The sequence below is a fragment of the Camelus dromedarius genome, chromosome 8, assembly GCF_036321535.1.
Source record: "Camelus dromedarius isolate mCamDro1 chromosome 8, mCamDro1.pat, whole genome shotgun sequence".
NCBI classification, from domain to species: domain Eukaryota; kingdom Metazoa; phylum Chordata; class Mammalia; order Artiodactyla; family Camelidae; genus Camelus; species Camelus dromedarius.
The window spans coordinates 42,197,340-42,218,654 of record NC_087443.1 but is presented as its reverse complement, the minus strand read 5'-3'; the positions used below and the strand labels follow the sequence as shown (position 1 = coordinate 42,218,654).

General features: G+C 35.7%; 1 protein-coding gene and 1 pseudogene across 8 annotated transcripts in view; one reads left to right on the top strand and one right to left on the bottom strand.

The window, feature by feature from the left end:
• Positions 1 to 21,315, bottom strand: part of FAM13C (family with sequence similarity 13 member C) — a 542,774-nt gene that overhangs the window by 142,300 nt on the left and 379,159 nt on the right. The window lies entirely within an intron of this gene.
• On the top strand, positions 17,013 to 17,112 carry LOC116156171 (U6 spliceosomal RNA; annotated as a pseudogene).

Sequence of the window (21,315 nt, the reverse complement as noted above, 5' to 3'; positions counted from 1 at the left end):
ATTGTTATATGGTTCTCACACCTAGCTCTGTTCCAAAATTATCCATATTTTTTGGGTTACAGATCATGTATTGATACTTCAAAAATCTCTTTCATGGTCTCCTGTGCAACTAAAGTGGCCAACTCTGGTAAGTCTTCTGTAATTTCCCCCTTTTCCACGATTTCAATAACTTTCTTTTTTTCTCCAGAGTTCTCTGCAGTTCTATATGCTCACAGAGCTTTATTTTTTTTTATCTTAAAAGCCTCTTTTCTCTGTTTTGTTAGCATTTGTTTATGGGTTATCAGAGTTTCAAAGTTAACAATTTTTAAAATGTCACTTAAGTCATTTAAATATTTAAAACCTTAAGATTTTGTAACACAGCAAACTGTTGATTTCAAAGTATGTGAATACATTTAAGTTAATTTATAGGCATTTTAACCTTCATTTAAAAAATACTAAGCATTAATACAATGTGGTATTGGCATAAGGATAGAAATATAGGTCAACAGAAGAGAAAAAAAGAGTCCAGAAACAAATCAGTATGATAGTCAACAAAGGTGTCAAGGTAATGCATTGGAGAAAGGAGAGTCTTTTCAAGTGGTACAGGAATATCAGATACCATATGGTATTTGTATATATCAAAAACTTTGACTCATAATTTTACAAAACACAAAAATTAACTGAAAATGAATCACAGGCCTAAATTTAAGAGCTCAAACTATAAAACCTCTATAAGAAAATATTGGAAAAAAATTGTGACCTTCCTTGGTTTAGGCAAATATTTTATAGATACACATTACAAGCATGATCCATTAAAAATATTGGTAAGTTGGAAATGCAGTTTGGTGCAGCCATTGTGGAAAACAGTAGGGAGACTCCTCAAAAGACTAAAAATAGACTTACCATATGATCCAGAAATCCCACTCCTGGGTATATATCCAGAGGGAACCTTTATTCAAAAAGACACCTGAACCCCAATGTTCATAGCAGCACTATTTACAATAGCCAAGACATAGAAACAACCTAAATGTCCATTGACAGATGACTAGATAAAGAAGTTGTGGTATATTTATACACTGGAATACTACACAGCCATAAAAAGAGTAAAATAATGCTACTTGCAGCAACATGGATGGCCCTTGAGAATGTCATTCTAAGTGAAGTAAGCCAGAAAGAGAAAGAAAATTACCATATGATATCACTCATATGTGGAATCTAAAAAAAAACCAAACAATGAACTTACTTATAAAACAGAAGCAGACTCACAGACATAGAAAACAAACTTATGGTTACCAGCAGGGAAGGAGGTGGGAAGGGATAAACTGGGAGTTCTAGATTTGCAGATACTGACTAGTATAAAATAGATAAACAAGTTTATACTGTATAGCACAGGGAACTATATTCAATACCTTGCAGTAGCTTACGGTGAAAAAGAATATGAAAACGAATATATGTATGTTCGTGTATGACGGAAGCATTGTGCTGTGCACCAGAAATAGACACAACATTGTAAACTGACTATACTTCAATAAAAAAGTTGGTAAATTATATCACATCAAAGTTCTATACTTCTGCTTTTCAAAAGACACCTTTGGGGCAATGAAAAGACAAGCCATATACTTGACAATGATATCTGAAAAACATATAAGGGAATTATTCAGAATAAGCAGATAAGGGAATTATTCAGAATACATAAAGAATTTTTATAACTAAATAACAAGAAGACAACTCAATAGAAGAATTGAGCCAAAAGTTTTCAGAAACAAGTTCTCATAAGTGGCTACTGACTACCTTCACCTGTCAGTATTAGTATCATCATTTCTAAATTAACGTTTGTGATTTTCAGGTGGTCATTAGATACTTTGATATTCTAATTGGTTATCATGATCACATAAAAATTATATTCAGCTCAATATTGGGCAAACATACTTAAGCAATTTGCACATAAAGATATTTGTTCAAAGGTAAAGAAAGTAAATGTATAGATAAAGGTGAATCTTGTGGAGATTCTCCTTTACCAGAGTGTTTCTAAAGGGCCAATTATAATTATGTTCTAAAGAATGGGTAAGGTGCCTTCTACTTCCAAACAGAATGTAGTAATTCATGGTAGGTAATGACAAGATTTAGTAAGTTATGCCCCTGAGGCCAACAACTAGAAAAAGCCAGACAAATAATAAAAATCATATGAAAAGAATTATACAATAGAATACTACTCAGCCATAAAAAAGAATAAAATAATGCCATTTACAGAAACATGGGTGGACCTGGAAATTGTCACTTTAAGTAAAGTAAGCCAGAAAGAGAAAGAAAAATACCATATGATATCACTCATATGTGGAGTCTAAAAAAAAAAAATACAAACAAACTAATTTACAAAACAGAAACAGACTCACAGACATAGAAAACAAACTTATGGCTACTTGGGGGGAAGGGAGTGGGAAGGGATAAATTGGGAGATCAAGACTTGCATATACTAACCAGTATATATAAAATAGATAAACAAGTTCATACTGTGTAACACAGGGAACTATATTCAATATCTTGTAGTAACTTATGGTGAAAAAGAATATGAAAATGAATATATGTACGTTCATGTATTACTGAACCATTATGCTGTACACCAGAAATTGACACATTTTAAACTGACTACATATCAATAAAAATATATATATATAAATACACCAAAAAATCATATTAAAAGAATTAGAGAGATATAGAAGTCTAAGGAACTACTTGGACTAAAATTCCAGAGTGGGGAGAATCATTTATCGGTGAGTGGACAATTAGCTACCTGTTTTTGCCTGAGGCACATGTCAATTTTTTGTTTAGGCTGATAAATGGAACTTGACCCATGTATAAGGCTGATACTGGGGAATAGATAAATCAATAAATCTTTAAAAAATTGGAGATTTTAGAGGCCCCAATTAATTTTTTGGTTTTCTACAAAAGACATTTGCTGTAACCTGATGTTGTATGAGGGTTAAGAGATAAAGAAAAAAAATCTGACAGGCTGAACAAAATCTCTTGCAGTACCTAAGAAACAAAGGTCAACCAGGCCAATCCTGAAATTAAATTAGGCAAGAAATGAAATCCCTAGAGGAAGTATATAATTGACATTGAATATATGTCTTTTCACCTGGGGACACCTCTTCGGGGAAGGGAAGGAAGAACACAGGAAGAGGCTGAAAACCCAAGTTTGGCCCTGGCAAAAGCTGCTGTTAGGGACAATAGCATAGTTTTTGGCATTCATGCCGGACTAGTGAGTTGAGATTCCTCAAACACATTGCTGGTCAAACATCTGACAGATTTGAAGCTATGTCAGGACACTAACAAACTAAACTGAAAAACTGAAGAGTAGAACTACTGAAGTTTTATAGAGCCAAGACGACAAATACTAACCAGTCTTTAAAATGAAAACTCCAGAGGACCATACCCTAGAAATACTGGCAAATCAGAGGTAGACTGAACTTTAGCAAAACCAAAGTCCAAAGAGGACCTATCTCAATTCCTGAATGGATTCAGGTTGAGTAGTCCCTTACTCGACTTAACAAAGGAAAAGAAGACCCCTCTGTGGTGGGAAATAACATCATCTGGGAACTCTATGGTTCTTTCACACACACACTTTGTAGCATACAGGAAAAGTATGAGACATGTGAAGAGGTAATACCATACAATAGATAACGAAAAAAAAAAAGCCCAGACAATAAAAGATCAAATATTGGAGTTAGCAGATGAGAATATAGATGAGCTCTGATTAATATGTTCAAGAAAAAAGAGAGAAAAGAGAGATAAAATATAAAAGGGTGGAGAATTTCACCAGAGTACTGTAATTATAAAAAGGGAATCTAATGGATGTTCAAAATATAATAGCTGAAATTAAGGACTGAACGGATGGATTTAACAGCAGATTGGACAATAAAGAATCTAGAGTCAGTGAATAAAATTGGTCAGTAGAAAATACCCTAACAGACTGAAAGAGAGAAAAAAAATGGGGGAAAAACTCAGATGTGACATAAAAGATAGGTGAAACACAATCAAAAGATCCAGTGTACCTGTAACTGGAGTGCCAGGTAAAGAAAAGGGAGTGGAATACAGCAATATTCTTTGGTGTTTTATCCAAGAATTTTCCAAAAATGATGAAAATCAACTAAGATTTGAGAAATTTAGCAAAGGTCAAGCAGGATTAAAAAGACAAAAACCAAAAATCCCTAGACACATCATAGTCAAAATACTGAAGGGAAAAAATCTAAAACTTGCCAGAACTTAAAAAGCAAATTAATTTCAAGGATTCACAAACTGAAAAGCTAATTTCTGAACAGAAACAACTTCCAAAGCCAGAAGAAAATTGGACAATGTCTTTAAAGTGCTGAAAGAAAATTAATTGCTGACTTGGAATTTCATACCTAACAAAAATATCCTCCAGAAATGAAAATCAAATAAAGACATTTTCAGAAAAATTCTGATGGAAATCATTGTTAGTATGGTTGTATTAAAAAAAAAATAAGAAAAGGGCTTTTTCCAACAGAAGGAAAATAAACAGAAAAACATGGAAATGTTGGAGAAAATGAAGAATACCAAAAAGGGTAAATTTGCAAGAAATAGAAATAAATATTGACTATTATAAAATAATTACAATGTTTATATAGTTTAAAATGTAATTAGAACTAAGTTCATGAGAACAGTAACAAAAAACTTGATAATGGGAAATTAAAGGGGTGAAAATGTTCTAAAGTAGGTTTTGGGGAAGTGATAATTATTTGAGTTAGCTATAATAAATCAAGAGTGCATATTGCAATCTCTAAGGTGGTCATTAAAGGAATAATATTTACTATTTAAAAGAGGAAAACTAAAATAATACAAAAGTGATTGATCCAAAAGGAGAGAAAGAAGAAAAAAAGGAATATAAAATATGTGAGAAACAGAAACAAATGGAAAAATTGTAGTTATAAAATCAGTTATATCAGTAATTAAATGTAAATAGATTAATATTACAATGAATAATGAAGATTAATTGAATCAAAACCACAAAACCCAACTGTATGTTTCTTAAGAGTGAAGTATTTTAATTTTAAATAACATTACAGAAAAGTCAAAAGTGAAAGGATGGGCTTGGAGATCTTGAGACTACAAAGATTGCTACTCCCACACTTTTATAAGAACATAAAGAGCTGTGCAATTTTCAAGTTCATGACTTTCCTTGAACCCAAGAGACTGCAGTACTTAAGAAACAAAGGTCAACCAGGCCAATCCTGAAATACGGACAAAGATGGGACACAAGAGCTTGCTTTCCTGGGTAGATGCAGCCAGACACCAGCAAGAAGAATTCAGCTAGGATAGTTGATAAATAGGCAAAAGTAAACGTAGGCTAGAGAGGGAGCTGGAAGACCTTGAGGTCCACAGATGTAGGAGAGGGGAGGAGTTTACATCCTCTTGCAAGTTTTTTTCTCTACGAATCTCTACAAATCACAGGCACTCACCAGGAAGACTAAGGAGAATCGTGAGAAAGAATCTTTCATGGTGTAGGTCAGGGAAGGAGAAGAGCAGCTGTTGTGGCAGGAGTACAAAGCTCTGCACCGATCTTTCTCCTCTATTTCCCCGTCTCCTCTTTGGAACAAAGCCTTGCTATACAGCGCAAGGAGAGGGCAACAAAAATTGTTGCACCTAAGGTAATGGTGAAAAACTCCTCATAGCTGAAAGAAGGAAACAGAGATGTTACCGTCTACCTCTGGGGGAGGAGCTTGAATTTTTCTTGGGTCCAGAGCTATAGCTGGAGGATAGGCAAGAGGATTCTAAAGGCTACAGTCCCCAGACTCAGGGAAACAGTAACTTTCTAAGAGTGAGGTTTAATCAGAATATCAGAGCACATAACCCCTACTTCACTGCCTCCATAATGCAAACAACCATTGAGTGAAAGAATCGGGTGGACGACTGCCTGGAGAGCTGTAATATTCATACCCTCTATACAGCGGAGCATAAAAGGGAGACCTAAAGCTGAGATTGGAACAAAGAATGAGAAACACCCTCCTGGCAACCAGCCCCCAATCTAAACACATGTTATCATTAGAGAAACTCTGCATGCAGTGAGAGCAAACTAAGCAACAACAAACCTCAAACCCAAGCTGAGTCTTTGATTAACACAAACCCCCAATACTAAAGGCCTATCAGAAGGAAAGGTGTGTCCATTGCAAGTTCAAAATCTACTTTACCTCAGTCTCTATTGTCCTTCATAAGTCAAACACACACTCACACTCACACTCACAAGAAGCAGAACAGTCAGCAGAATCAGATGTGGCTATTATAGGGATGTTGGAACTGTCTAACAGATAATTTAAAATAACTGATTCATATGGAAAAGACTCAATAGAAAAGTTGGACAATGTGTAAAATTATATGCGTGATTTCAACCAAGACATGGAAACTAACTAAAAACGGAGTTACCATATGATCCAGCAATCCCATTCCTGGGCATATATACAGAGAAAACTATAATTTGAAAGGATACATGCATCCCAGCATTCATAGCAGCACCATTTACAATAGCTAAGACATGGAAGCAACCCAAATGTCTACTGACAGATGATTGAATAAAGAAGTTGTGGTATACGTATACAGTGAAAAATGACTTAGCCATAAAAAAGAATGAAATAATGCCATTTGTAGCAACATGGATGGACCTAGAGATTATTATACTGAGTGAAAGTAAGTCAAACAGAGAAAGACAAATATCACATGGAATAAAATATTTGCAAGTCATATTTCTGACGATATTTGTATCTACCAAATATAAATAATTCACAATAATAATAAGAGAACCAACAACTGATTTTTTAGCTAAGTGATTCAAACATACAACCAAGTTTGGAAACCTCTCTTCAATGGCATCTTCTCTCACTTATGTGAGAATCGTAACATCATAACATCTCTTCTATCTTAGATTAGAGTTGGCTGTGAAATATAAATCTAAACTCCAGGCTCACTCAGATTCCTTTGAATTTGTGGTGGTTTCTGGTGTGTGTAGTGGCAGCCTACAGACATCTGGGCTGGTATTTCCCTTCTGGTCCTTCTGTCACTTGTTTATTCTATTCTTTCTTAGCACCTATAGATTTCAATTTGGCTTATCAGGCAGGCATATCTCTTGAAAGGCAAAATATGGAGTGTAAACATCTGATATTTGCCTTTAAAAGATGCTTCTCAATTTATCCTTATAAACTTCTACACTGATAAAGTTAGGACATCTTTGAGCACCTCTCCACGAGCAATTTGGGCATGCCTCTTTTCATTTAGGACAGACCTTCATGCAAACCCATTAATAGTAGAAGAATGGTGGCAAGTTAGTTAATTCTTCTAACATTGAGTTTTATAATTTGCTCATCAGTTTGTTTCTAAGGACAATTTCCTATTAGAGTGATGATATTTAGATTTTAGCAGGCATAAAAATTACCTAGAGAAGTTTTAAAAAATGTAGATCCTTGACCTCCCACCCCCAGAAATTGTGTGTAGTTAGCATTGGGGTAAGCCCCCCAAATCTATATTTTTAAATAAGTACCTTCCCATGATTCTAATGTAGCTGGGACTGTAGAAGACCCCTTAAAAATCCTGGTAAGGATCATCTCTGAGAATTTTGTGTTTATGCATGTCCTGTTACTGAAAACTAGCATAGATATTTAACTTCACCAACGCAGACATTGTGAGGCAAAAGAGAGTTTGCTAAAATATAACAGGAGAACATCTAGCCTTGAAAATGAGCCTCCCTTTCACTGATGCTTTAAAAAAATTTTTTTGTAAATGACAACTTTTGTGAAATGACTCACTGGAGACTTATTATGGGCCATGTAAGTGATAGTCATTCATATTCTGGCCACAAATGCATTTCATTTGGTAAATTCTAGGCTCTTCAAAGTATAAAGCATCTAATGTAATTGCATTCTGCCCCTAGGACAGCAGACCCCAGGGTAGCCAAGGATCTCTCTCTTGTAGCCCTGGATAGAAGCCTCAACCTGTGGCCCTGAAGTGGAGTTGTTTCAGTTTTCATCCTTCCTCCTATCTCATTTTCTTTTAGACTACTCAGTTATATTCAGAATCAGAGGGAAGAACATTTTTTTCAGTCTTTTCATCCTAGGGTCCTGACTGAATATGAAAATATTCTGTTTGGAAAGTTAGTGTAAAAAATTTATTTCCATATATATACAATTATGAAACTAGTAAGGGAAAAGGGGATATCAATTTGGTTATCACCACTGTACTGTGTATTGCCTTTGCCTTTTGATTTTTCCTCGGATTTTAGCCATTTCTTTAGTGAGGAATCTTGGGATATGTTGTCATTATATCCACCCCCAAAATACTTACCCCATCAAGTGCATTTTCTTTCTTTACTTCATTTGCAATTTAGCTTTCGCTAAGTACAACTGGGAATGGTATTATGGTCTCAGATAATAGAAGAAAAATTAAATGTGTTGAAAAGCTCTCTGGTGCCTTTTCTGGGAGGGGGAGGCTCATTGTCATGCATGGACCTATTGGTTGACTTCTAATGCCGAGCATAGGAGTGTGAATCTGGAAAATCTTATTGTGTTTTTTGGGAGCTCAGGCAAGCTGCATGGTCACTACGGCTCAGGCATCCCATCCTTTGCATTTGTTAAAATTATATTTCTCATTAGAGATAACACTTGTAACAAGCCAGAGGAAAGTAGGTCTTGCTGCAGTTTAATTTGAGGAAATTGATTGAGATAAATTTTAGATTGTGCCCATCTTAGAGAAAAATGAAATAACTCATTATGAAAAGAACAGACTGCTTTCTATTATTCTGATAGGGAGCAATTTAATGAGCAAATTTATGAACTGTTGAAGCTAACTTCTTGGCATTTGCAATTTGCCTCATGGTTCCTAAAAAAAAAATAACCCACATTAGGATGTGAGCAGATGTTAACACAGAAAAATTTGGAAAATACACAAAATTACAAAAGACAAATAATATTGTTAACATTTTGATGCATGTGCTTCCAGCCAGTTTTCTATGTGTGTATATGTTTTTTGACATCATATTTTATATACTTCTCTGTATACTGCCTTTTTTGCCCTATTCTTTGAGTGTAAGCATTTCCCAATGCTATTAAAATATTTTCACAAATATAAATGTAATGTTTGTATAATGCTACCTTTATTTATGCACTATGTTTTAAGTAACCATTCTTTTATAATTGGATATGAAGTTTATCTATAATGCTGTAATAATCTTGATCCATCATAGAAGGTCTAACAGTTTTATGAAAGATCTCGTATTTCCAAAAATAAATTAAATGGCAGATGGTGAATTCTGGATCTTCCTGTTTATATTAACTAACTCACCTCTTGAGAAAATATGAAATGTTAAATAAGATTGTAGGCCTTAAGGACTGGTTATTTTGGGAATGTCTTTTTGTTATATTTGGTTTATTTCTGGAGTTGTGTCCATGTTTGAGGTCAATGGATTAAAGCAATAGTTTCAGTCTTTTCTGCAAGAATTGAAGGAGAAAAGGGAGGGAAGATAGATTACAGCTCCAAATCTGCAAAGTTGTGGAAATTCATCATGAAGTCTCTGAGCTGGGTATTGAGAAACTGATCTCAGAAGCTCTGATTAGGTAAGGAAAGGGAGCAAGGGTCTATGGTGAGAAAAATGGAAGTCTGTGAAATCTGTGAAGTGACTAGGACTTGACATGGAGATACTTTGGGGAGAGAAGTGATAAAGTAAATTTTTTACCAGATAAAAGTTTGAGATTTTCTAACACTACACATTTGGTTGGCCACATCAAAGGCTAATTTTGGAGTGGGAAAGCCCAACTGAAAGCCTGAGTAAAGTGTTGAGCATCATAAGTAAGTAAGTGGATGAGTGAAGAATAAATGAATGAATGAATGAATGAATGAATAGCTCTTATTTCCCAATTCTCTAAGACAAACTGGAATCCAACATTTCAATTCAATTCTGACACTAACTCCCGGATTTATCAACAAACCCCACAGGTTGAGGGTTCAGTCTCACAAGCCTGCCCTTCTGTCTAGCTTGACTGGAATGATTCACAGAACTTAGGGAAATTCTATACAGTAGTCTCCCCTTATCCACAGTTTCACTTTCCATGGTTTTAGTTACCTGTAGTCAACCTCAGTCCAAAAATATTAAATGGAAAATTCCAGAAAGAAACAATTCATAAGTTTAAATTGCATGCTCTTCTGAGTAGTGGTGTGAATTCCTGTGTCATCCCACTCTGTCCTGCCCAGGACATGAATTGTCCCTTTGTCCAGTGAATCCACACTGTATACATTACCCATCCCCTCATCACTTTAGTAGCTGTCTTGGTTATCAGGTTGACTTTTGCAGTGTCATGGTGCTTATGTTTAAGTAACCCTAATTTTACCTAAAAATGGCCCCAAAGCACAAGAATAGTGATGCTGGGAAAACCACAGTATTTATAGGATTCAGTACTACCCATTGTTTCAAGCATCCATTGAGGATCTTGGAACTTATACCCCATGGATAGCGGGGACTACTGTATTTACTACTGCAGTTTATTACAAAGGATAAAAGTGAACAGACAGATAAAGAGGTACATAGGTTGAGGACCAAAAGGGTCCTGAGTGCAGAAGCCTCTTTCTCCATGCAGGTGGGGCACACCACCCTCTGAATACTTCAATGAGTTCATCGTCTTGGAAACTCTCCAGACCTTGTCATTTAGGAGGTTTTATAGAGGTCTAGTTGTGTAGGAACAATTGATTAAATAACTGGTCATTGAGGGATTGAACTCAATCTCTGGCCTCTGCCCCCACCCTTCAAAGGAATTTAATTTTAATTGAGAAAGCATCTTAAATCAGTCAAGCTTCACTTTATAAAAAGTTCTTGAGACTGCCCAATAACAAAGGAGGGGATTTCTTCAGGTCTTGCCTGCTATCTTCCCTCCCAAACCCATTTGCTCTGCCTCAGAGGCAGCATTTCCTCCTGTGAATCATCTCCAGTAGGCCTCTTGATGGGTAATACTTTGATCCCAGTCTTGATTCACCCCACAGGAGGGCTCCTGGCTCTGCCTTTGGCCCATATTCTGCATTCACTGGCAATCCCAGGTTCATTTAACCTCCGCCCTGTCTGGAGCCTTGTCTGTCCAGGAAGGGAGAAGGGAACACACACAAAGTAACATACAAAACAAGTTCTATTCAGAATTGCAAACTGGCTCTTTGCCATAATATTAACAATATTAATAACAACAATGTTAAAAACCAATAGCTATAGAGAGCTTACTAAGCACCTGGTATTGCTCTACCCACTTTATATGCATTATTTTAATTAATTCTTATGACAGTTCTATTAAGTTGTTATCACTATTTTACAGATCGGGAAACTAAGTTACAGAGAGATTATTCAAATTGTGGGTGGAAGAAATAGGATTCAAACCCAATCATTCTGATGCCTGTACTAAGGCAACGTGAAGCTACACTGATAGACGAAAAAAGGTGAATTAGGGAAGGTTTCCTGGAGGAAGGTTTGTAATTTCTTTAATTACAAACTGGATGGGAGGGGGCATTCCAAATCAAGAAAATGCTCTGTACCCATGCTCCCAGAACCTAGTGTGATTTCTCTTAGCCTAATGTCTTTGCCCATGTTAGTTTCTGTACTTGGTATGCTTTCTGCCTTTTATTCATTTGACTAACCCTGGTATAAAACTTAGCTCAGATACTATCTTGTTTTGAAGACTTCCTTGCATAAAATGCTCTTGGTTTATTGCTCCCCACTCACCCTGTGCTGACTTCTGACATAGCTCATGGAAGATTGATTGTAAAAAATGCCCCTACTTGTCCACCTCTCTCTGTATTCATGTACTTTGCCATGTACCTTTGCAGCCCTATCAGGAGGTGGGATCTATTTCCTTTGACCCTTGAGCACAGGCTGGCTTTATGACTTTCTCTAGCCAGTAGAAAGTGGTTTGACTGATAGCGTGTGAATTTCAGCCTGAACCTCCAGAGATCTTGTGACTTCTGGTGTCTTAGAGCTCTGCCTCTCCCATGAGAACAGGCTGGGATGCCTGTTAGAGGGGGAGGAAGCCCATGGAGGAGGGCTGAACCAACCCCCTATAAATAGATCATAGATACATGAAGGAGCCCAGAAGATAACTGTCAAGTCTGGTCCAGATAAGCAAAACTGCCTGGTCTACCGGAGACATGAGAAACAACAAATGGTTACTGTTTTAAGCAGCTAAGTTTGGGGATGATATATTGCACAGCAATTACTAATGCACACAGAAATTGATGCCCATAACAACATCCTCATTATGTGCCATTGGTTTTGTGGCATTTGAGTGATGAGTGGAAGCAAAAAATGATGGGCAACTGTAAGCTCAGGCTGGAAAAAATGATGAGGAAATTTTTAGGAGAGGCTGGAAAAACAGTAACCCATGTTATATAGTAATGAAATGATTAGCAAACTTGGAGCAAGGGATATATGCCTAATGACCTTTTGGATTTGGCTAAGAAGATCTCTAGGCACAATGTTGAAAGTATCAGTTAATTTCTGTTGGATGAAAATGATAAGGTACAGAAAGAAGATGTGCTTAAAAAAAGACTGGTCAGGTTTCAAAATGTGAAGAATGGAAAATAAAAATGTTTCTCATCTCTAGCCTCTCAAGCCAGCAAAAGACAAAATACCCCATGCATCAGAAAGACATAGCCTTAGGGTAAAGATGGACATGGAAACAGGGAAGCAATTTATAGAATATAGGAAAACAGATTTTGATCTACTAAGAAAAAACATAATTGGTTAACATTGAGAAATTAATATGCAAAAAATCTAGAAAGGACTGAGATAGCTTTAAAATTTGTTTTTTATTTTAAACATTTTTTTTATTGAGTTATAGTCATTTTACAATGTTGTGGATGTGGACTTATGTCTAAACCCGTCAACTTCTTTTCTCCCCATAACTATCATCCTTTTCTCCTTCTCCCTCATTTGCTCTATTTCTTTTTGCTTACTCCTTTCCTATCTCTCAGTGATGAGAACAACATAGTAATTTAAATATAATATCCCTATAATATTTCCCAAACCATCCTTTTTATGTAACAGACTCTGTATGATGAGTCTTAAGCATAATTATGATAATTGGATACCTGGTAATTGCATTATTGAATAAATGTATACTTTTAAAGAAGAAAGTATAACTTAATACTCTTTTATTATTGTGGTGGGTAAACACTATTTAAATTTGAAATTACAGGCAAATCAATTTATCAAGTCCTAGGTGTCAACTGAAAGTCCCTTAAAACAGAACATTGTGGATATCTTTCTTTTTTATTTTTTTGGTAAGCAAAATAGTTGTAGAGAACTTTTTTTTTCTTTTTAACCACTCTTGGATTTGGGTCTAGTCTGAAGCCTAGCCTTTTGGGCTTCTGCTTTCTACAAGTCACAGGGTGGGGATGTTTCTGTTTGCCAAAATTGAAAAGGCCAGAATAAAAAAAAATCGTATGTTGCAATATTCTGTTTCCATTGCCAGAGCAGGCTTAGTTCCTTCCTGGTTAGATGAGGTCAAGTGGAGATCTCCTTCTGAGTCACTTCTGGAAAAAGCTATCTGCAGTCTCCACATATTTTCAGTGAGTAGATGATGATGATGATGATGATGATGATGGTGATAATGATGATGGTAGTGATGATGATGATTAACATTTTTCAGAATAATTCTTGGAATGCAGTTTCCCACTGCACAAAATGGGTGAAAGATGTGATATTTGGATTCAGAATAGTTTACCAGTGTGGTATGCTGGTTAGCAAGGCAGGATGGGACACATCAGCAAAAGAAGTGAAATATGATAAGCAAGTCTCTCCTTTCAACCATACCATGGCTGAAAGTTCACCCAAACTAGCATCCGGTCATGAGTCTCTGTGCTCTGAAAGTTGTGAATATGTTGGGGGTGTTTAGAAGCAAGCAGGCAGAGTCATAAGTCCAGCCTATACAAGATTTAAAGAAAGGATCAAAGAGTATCCAAGACTATTAAGAGTATTTGAGTATCTAATGGTCATAAGTAGTGGGTCAGGAAAGCTGCCTGATCACTAGGACTTCTGTTTCTGGCATCATGGAATGACTTGTATCAAACTAATTCTCCTGCCAAGACAAACTGTAAAAGCTGGATAAAACAACAGTTTGAAGATACTGGGGAGCAGCCAAGTCAGCCAACACTCGAAGGGCCAAGAACTCTGAGAGAAATGAGGTGCTGAAGAGAGCCCACATTTACTTCCACATCTTACCCTGGGTCATTTGCCAATTTATAGATCAAGGAATAGAAGCCTAGCAGGTTGACACAGCCTGGAATTTTGACATTCTCATTAGGTGAGGAAACAGATATTGGAGCTTGAGGCTGCCAAGATAGCAAGGAATTGAAGACCCAGAGTCCTGGAAAGAAGGGAATCTTGGAGAAATGAGCCTGAAATTCTGTGTGAAATTTTCCCTGAGACATCCTTCAGATCCTAGCTGTGCTCATGTAAGATAAAGTAAGCCATATCTCTGAAGAAAACAGTAGACAGCAACAACTGGGAAGCTAAGTAGCTGAGCAGAGATTTTGGCAGTCATCTAACACTGGGTAGACAGAAGTTGGGGTTCAGGGCTCAACAAGGTAGAGAAGCCTTGGAAAACACTCTCATGCTTTTAGCTGAGACTCCAGAAGGGGAATGCACTGAGGGCTAGGGCTAAACAACAGCAATAAAGACAGTCCTGAAGTAGACAATGTTCCCCTTATCTCTTACTGTTTTCCAACCTTTCTCAGAAGTTAGGGACTGAAGACAGTGACTTATTATTATCTCTCACAGTTCAAGAGGTTGACAGATTCAGTTGGGTGGTTTTTGTTTGGTGTCCTTCATATGCAGCCAGATAGTGTTTGATACTGGACTCATTTGAAAGCTTCTTCACTCACGTGTCTGGAGCCTGGGTTGGGAAGTCTGGAGTAGGTGGGGAGTTGCTGAGCATTTATCTCTATAGGAATCCTCTCCACATGACTAGTTTGGGCTTCCTCACACATGGAAATCTCAGTGTAGTTGGACTTCTTATATGGTGACAGGTTTTTCCCAGAGTGGACATCTCAAGAGACAGGAAGTAGAGCTGGCAATCTTTTATAATCTTGGTCCAAAATGGCACAGCATCACTTCTACCATATTATATTGGTCAAAGCAGTTCCAGAGCCCATCCAGTTGTCAGAGAAGACCTAAACCCTTCAACTGGGTGGGAAAAGTGTAAAAGAATTTGAGGCCATCTTTATTATGCCACAAACTAGTTCTAACAAAGCTTTAAGCCCAGCCTTGACTGAAGTTGATATTCACATACTCACCTGCCTGTCAGACAAAATTAAATCCTCCAAAGAGAAAGATCACTTCACCCAGACATTCTACAAATTGTTCACGCAAAATGTTGAATAGTCAAGGAAAAATTACTAAGAATGCCAAGAATCAGGAACAGACTAAAAACGCAAAATAAAAAGCAAATAATAGAAACAGGTTCAGCTATGATACAGGAAATTTAAAGTAACTATGATTAATATGATCAAGAAGATTTTTTAAAAGATAGCTTTGCCAGAAAACTGGTTATCTATAAAAAAGAACAGTCAAATGGAAATTGTAAAACTTAAAAATACGGTATCAGTTACTATGCATTCAGCAGATCACACATGGAGTAAAAATAGGTCATTAAACTGAAATATAGGGTAGTAGAAAATATCCAAATCTAAACACACAGATAAGAAAAGAATTGAAAATACAGAAGGAATTTAAGAAATATATGGTAGATGGTTAAGATGACTACCACGTGTAGTAGGAGTTCCAGGAGAAGAGATGGAAGGAAACAGAAACAACTCATTTGAAAAAATATTAGTAAGGAATTTTCTGTAAGTCAGAAAACATTACGCTTACATAGTCAAGAAGTGCTCTAAACCCCAAGCAGGATTAACACAAAGAAGACCACATCTAGACAGAAAATATTCAAATTGATAAAAAACAAAATACTCAGGGAAAAATCTTTAAAGTAACAACAATAAAATAGACATCCTCCTTCAAAACAATAAGATTGACAGTTGTCTTTTCAACAAAAATGTTGAATGCCAGAATTCGGTAAATTGATTGCTATATTTAAAGTGTTGGGAAAAATAATTGTCAATTTCAAATTCTGAATATACTAAAGATGTCCTCTAAGATAAAGTAAAATAGAGACAGGTTTAGACAAACAAAAATGAGAGAATTTGCTTCCAAAAGACCTGCACTAAAAAACTACTAAAATGAAAATTTTATTTTATGCAGAAAAAGAAAAATATGACCTCATATGGAAATAAAATAATTCAAGAAGGAATGAAGATCACTGTGGGTGGGGAGAGTGAGGAAATCTAAATAAATATTGATGATTGAGAAAAACAATTACAAAATCTTCTATGGTTTAAAATATATAGAGTGCTATAATCCATGAGAACAATCGCGTAGATGGCTATGGGGAACAATAAAGAGAGTTGCAGTGATGTATCTGGGAAGCAGTAAAATAACTACTGTTAGGAAGACTTTCATAAATTAACAATGCACCTTGAAATGTCTAAGATAACCACTAACACCATTCTTAAAGAAGAAAATAGGAAAATAGTTTTAAAGACATTTGATTTTTTTAAAAAGGCACAAAAAAAGGATAAAAACAAAAATAGATGCAATGAATAGAAAATAATCATGTAGTAGATTTAAACCCAAATTTATCAGTAATTAAGTTAAATATAAATGAGGTAAATACTTCGATTAAGAGACAGAGATTGCTAGAGTGTATATACAAAACAAAATCCATATATATGCTTCTTACATGGTACAAAATTTAAATATAAAGCACAGGTAAAAATAAAAAGAAAGTATATCATGCAACACTAACCAGAAGAAAGCTGAGATAACTATTCCAATATAAGACAGAGTAAATTCTAAGGCAATAGCACATTACTAGAGATAAAGAGATATTTTACCATAAGATGATAGGCACACATTATATAAAGAAAAAATCTAAAAAATAAAAAAGCACTTGCTTTGGCAGCACATATACTAAAATTGGAACAATACAGAGATTAGCATGGCCCCTGCGCAAGGATGACACGCAAACTCGTGAAGCATTCCATATTCTTTACTGACAAGTATATACAGAATAGATAAACAAGTTTATACTGTATAGCACAGGGAAATACATTCAAGATCTTGTAGTAGCTCACAGTGAAAAAGAATATTGAAATGAATATATGTATATTCATGTATGACTGAAGCATTGTGCTGTGCACCAGAAATTGACACAACATTGTAAACCTACTATAACTCAATAAGAAATTACACACACACAAAATAAAATAAAATAAAATAAAATAAAATAAAAAGAAATGAGAAAATGACAAATCCAAGATCACTGACTTGTCTACTTTTAACTCAATAGTCTTTGTGATAAATAGAACAAGCAGACAAAAGCAAGCAAGAAAGCATCAAAAGGAAGAAAGCATCAAAAGGAAGCAAGCAAGCAAGCAAGCAAGCAAGAAAGGAAGAAAAAGAGAAAGAGAAATGACCAATAAGGATATAGACAATCTCAACAACATATTAATGAACTTGAATTAATTGACCTACATAGAACAGTACACCACAAAACTACAAAAAGTATTCATTTCAAGCACAAATGGGATATTTGCTAAAACAGACGTATGTTCAGTCGTTAAGGAAATCTTAACAAATTTCAAAAGGATGAAAATTTGATATTGGGTTATTGTACAACATGGGGAATATAGCCAATATTCTGTAATGATGTAAGGAAAAAAAGAAAAAAATTAATACTATGTACTCTGACAAGAGTGAAATTAAACTAAAAATCAAAAACAGAAAAAGAGCAAAACAAAGAAGTCCCTAATTTAGGAAATTAAGTAATATACTTCTAAAAACCCATGGGCCAAATTTGAAATCACAGTCTAAAATAGAAAATGCTTTTAACTTTATGACAAAGTGTAACATATCAAGATGTGAGGATGTAACCAAAGCAGAAAAATGTAGTCTTAAATGTTTGTCTTAGAAAAGAAGACATGCTGAAAATCACTCATTTGAGCAAACATCTCAAGAAGAAACAGAAGAAGAAACAATACTTAAAGAAAGTGAAAAGAAGTAAATAAGAAGGAAAAGACTAGAAATCAGTTAAATAATGAACAAGTACACAATGGGAAAAAGCAAGAAAGTTAAAAATTGGTTCTCTGGGAAGATTAATAAAATTGTAAAGCCACTACCAAGACAGATCAATAGAAAACAGAAATTATCAATGTTAGAAACAGAACAGGGGACACCAATACAAATTCTACATTCAAAAATAATTAAATATTATGGCAACTATATGCTGATAAATTTCACAATATGCATAAAATATACAAATATTTTGATAAAGAGAAATAGAAAATCTGGATACTCCTGTAACTAAAAAAGGAGATCCCAGAGCCAGATGGTTTCACAGGCAAATTCCACTAAATGCTGAAGAAAATTAGCATGATTGTTACACAAACTCTTCTACTAGTGCCCAGTACTCTGTTAAATGCTAGCACAGTATACACTGCAGAAGCATAAGGATAGGGTTTTGTTTGTTTTTTCACTGAAGTATAGTTGATTTACAATGTTGTATTAGGATAGGGCTTTGATTACATGCAGTTTATTTGTTCTGGAGGAACAGATCTTTGCAGAGAATGTACAATTGAGTTGGGTCTCTAATGTTAGGTAGCAAAACCTACCAGACACAGAAAAGGAAGACCTGACATTCCAGGAAGTGAAACAAGGAGAGCAAAAGGGTCATCTTGAGTATGTTAGTTATGGTCAGTGTAATCAGCTTGGTGTAATGAGTACAGGTGCCTGAAGCAGGGAGAAGGCAGTGAGAAAAGGTAATCAGTGAGCTACTGCCTGTCTTGTTTCTTTCACTTTGACTCTCTGGACTCCCATAGTTGATTTCATCGCTGTTTTCTCTTTGCCAGTTTGAGGTGAAACAAGCAACATTTAAATTACCTTGGCAAGAGGCAGGAGTGTAGGGAGCAATAAAGGGAAGACTGTGGGATGAAGGTGGAGAGATGCAGGAAGTAGTGAGAGGAAAGACAGCTAGTATCTGCCACTGTCCCAGATATGTGATCCTGCTGCCCCAGCAGTGACAGATGCACTCTGGTACTGATCCAGAATCCCAGCTGTCTCCACTCCTATATGTCCCAGTTCCTGCAACTTGACTTCTAGTTTTGTTCTCACTGATTCTTGATATTTTTATGCCCAGGCTTCTATGAATGTGGGCACAATAAGGGTCAGGGCTGAAATTGACCTGTTACTGAATGGATCATTATCATGACAACATCAGGGCCCTAAAATTGGAGCAGCCCATCTGCCACTTTCTCCTGAAGTCACAGCAGGACAATCGGATGCACTAGGGAGACCAGACCAATAACCATTAGAGGACAAAAGAAGGTAGCATATAATTAAGCTGTTATATTGTCGATATAAGCTTCCAGTCGTGTGGCAGAAAATCACAAAGAACAATAAGGACTTCTGAAGTCAGGGGAGTCCTCATATGGATGATATTTTTCATCATGACCACCCAGGAAAGAACAGAGCATAAACATTTTTGTTTTCATAAAGAAACAAAGAAAACCCTGGAGAAAATACCGGGAGGAGAAAATATTGGCTATTCATGTCACTTAGTCTATATTGATAGGAAACAAAAACAACCAGTCAATGCAGTTGACTCAATGTTAGAAGAAAACATCAAACCTGCTGCCTAATCAATTTTGTTATTTGACTGAGCTTGACAAAGCCTTGAAGAATCTCTTGTCTTCAGAAAATAGGAATAGGTTCAATAGTCATTGAAAGGGGTTAGTTTCAAATAGTTTGAAAGTCCCAGAAGTAAGGCTGGAAGTAGGGCCAAAGACCTCGAATGCTCTCTGTGATTTTACCCTTGATTAATTGGCCTTGGCCAGACTTTTGTTGTGTTTTTGTCTGAGGTTGTTTTGGATGGCATTCCACTTGTCACATATCAAGACTTTGTAATTAGATGCTGCTGGTTCTTACCAGTATCTCCTCAAATGCCTTCTGTTTGATGTCATTTTCTCTTCCTCTCAAAGATGAATTAAACAATAACTGAAACTGTTAAGAATATTGTTTGTAACTGGTGTTAGAAATGGTTAGCCTATTTTGACTAGTTGGCACTAAGCTCTGGACCCAAGTAGTCAGTTTAACTGCCTGCAAATGTTTTCTTCAACCTGAGAAGTTTGTTGACCTGAGAAAAGTAGATTCATGAAGTCCATTTGAATTTCCTTTTTAAAAAAATTTTTTGTTAAAGTGTGGTTGATTTATAATGTCAGTTTCAGGAGTACAGCAAAATGATCCAGTTATAGATATATATACACATATATATTTTTTTCTTTTCAGATTCTTTTCCATTATATGTTATTACAAGAAATTGAATATAGTCCCTTGTGCTATACAGTAGGTCCTTGTTGTTTATCTATTTTATAAACAGTAAAGTGTGTCTTTTAACAAACCCCTAATTTATCCCTCCCTGCCCTTTCCCCTTTGGTAACCATGGTTTTTTTTCTATGTCCGTGAGTCTGTTTTTGGTTTGTAAACAGAATTCATATCTTTTTTCTTCAGATTCCACATATAAGTGATATCATATGATACTGGTCTTTGTCTGACTTGCTTCACTTAATATGATAATCTCAGGGGGGAGGGTATGGCTCAATGGTAGAGCACATGCTTAGCATGCATGAGGTCCTGAGTTCAACCCCCAGCACCTCCTCTAAGAATAAACCAATGAGTAAACCTAAATACCTCTCCCCACCAAAAAAACCAAACCAAAACAAAACAAAATATGATAATCCATCCATGTTGCAGCAAGTGGCATTATTTCATTCTTTTTTATGGCTGAGTAATATTCCATTGTATACATGAACCAGTCTTTATCCAGTCATTTGTTGATGGACATTTAGATTGCACCCACATCTAATAGCAAAATGTTGTAGTAAAAGATTTTGGTTGGTCATTTTGGAAATTTTGGCTCTCATTCACTGTTTGTGTCAAGTGTTTATTGACAGACTACTATATTTCAGCTTAGGGTGTTTTGTGGGAATATTTAGGATAGTGTTTTCTAAACTGAACATCAAGATGTTAATAGATGTTCCTTTGATAAAATGGTTTTTGTAACACAAACTGTCCTCTTTGAGTCATAGAGCATGTTAGAATAGTCAAGTTTCAGGTAAGTCTTACAGCAAAGAAATCTGCTTAATTTTTCTTTGATTTAACCCAGCATTCTCTTTTCTTAAATTATTTCTGCTCATGTA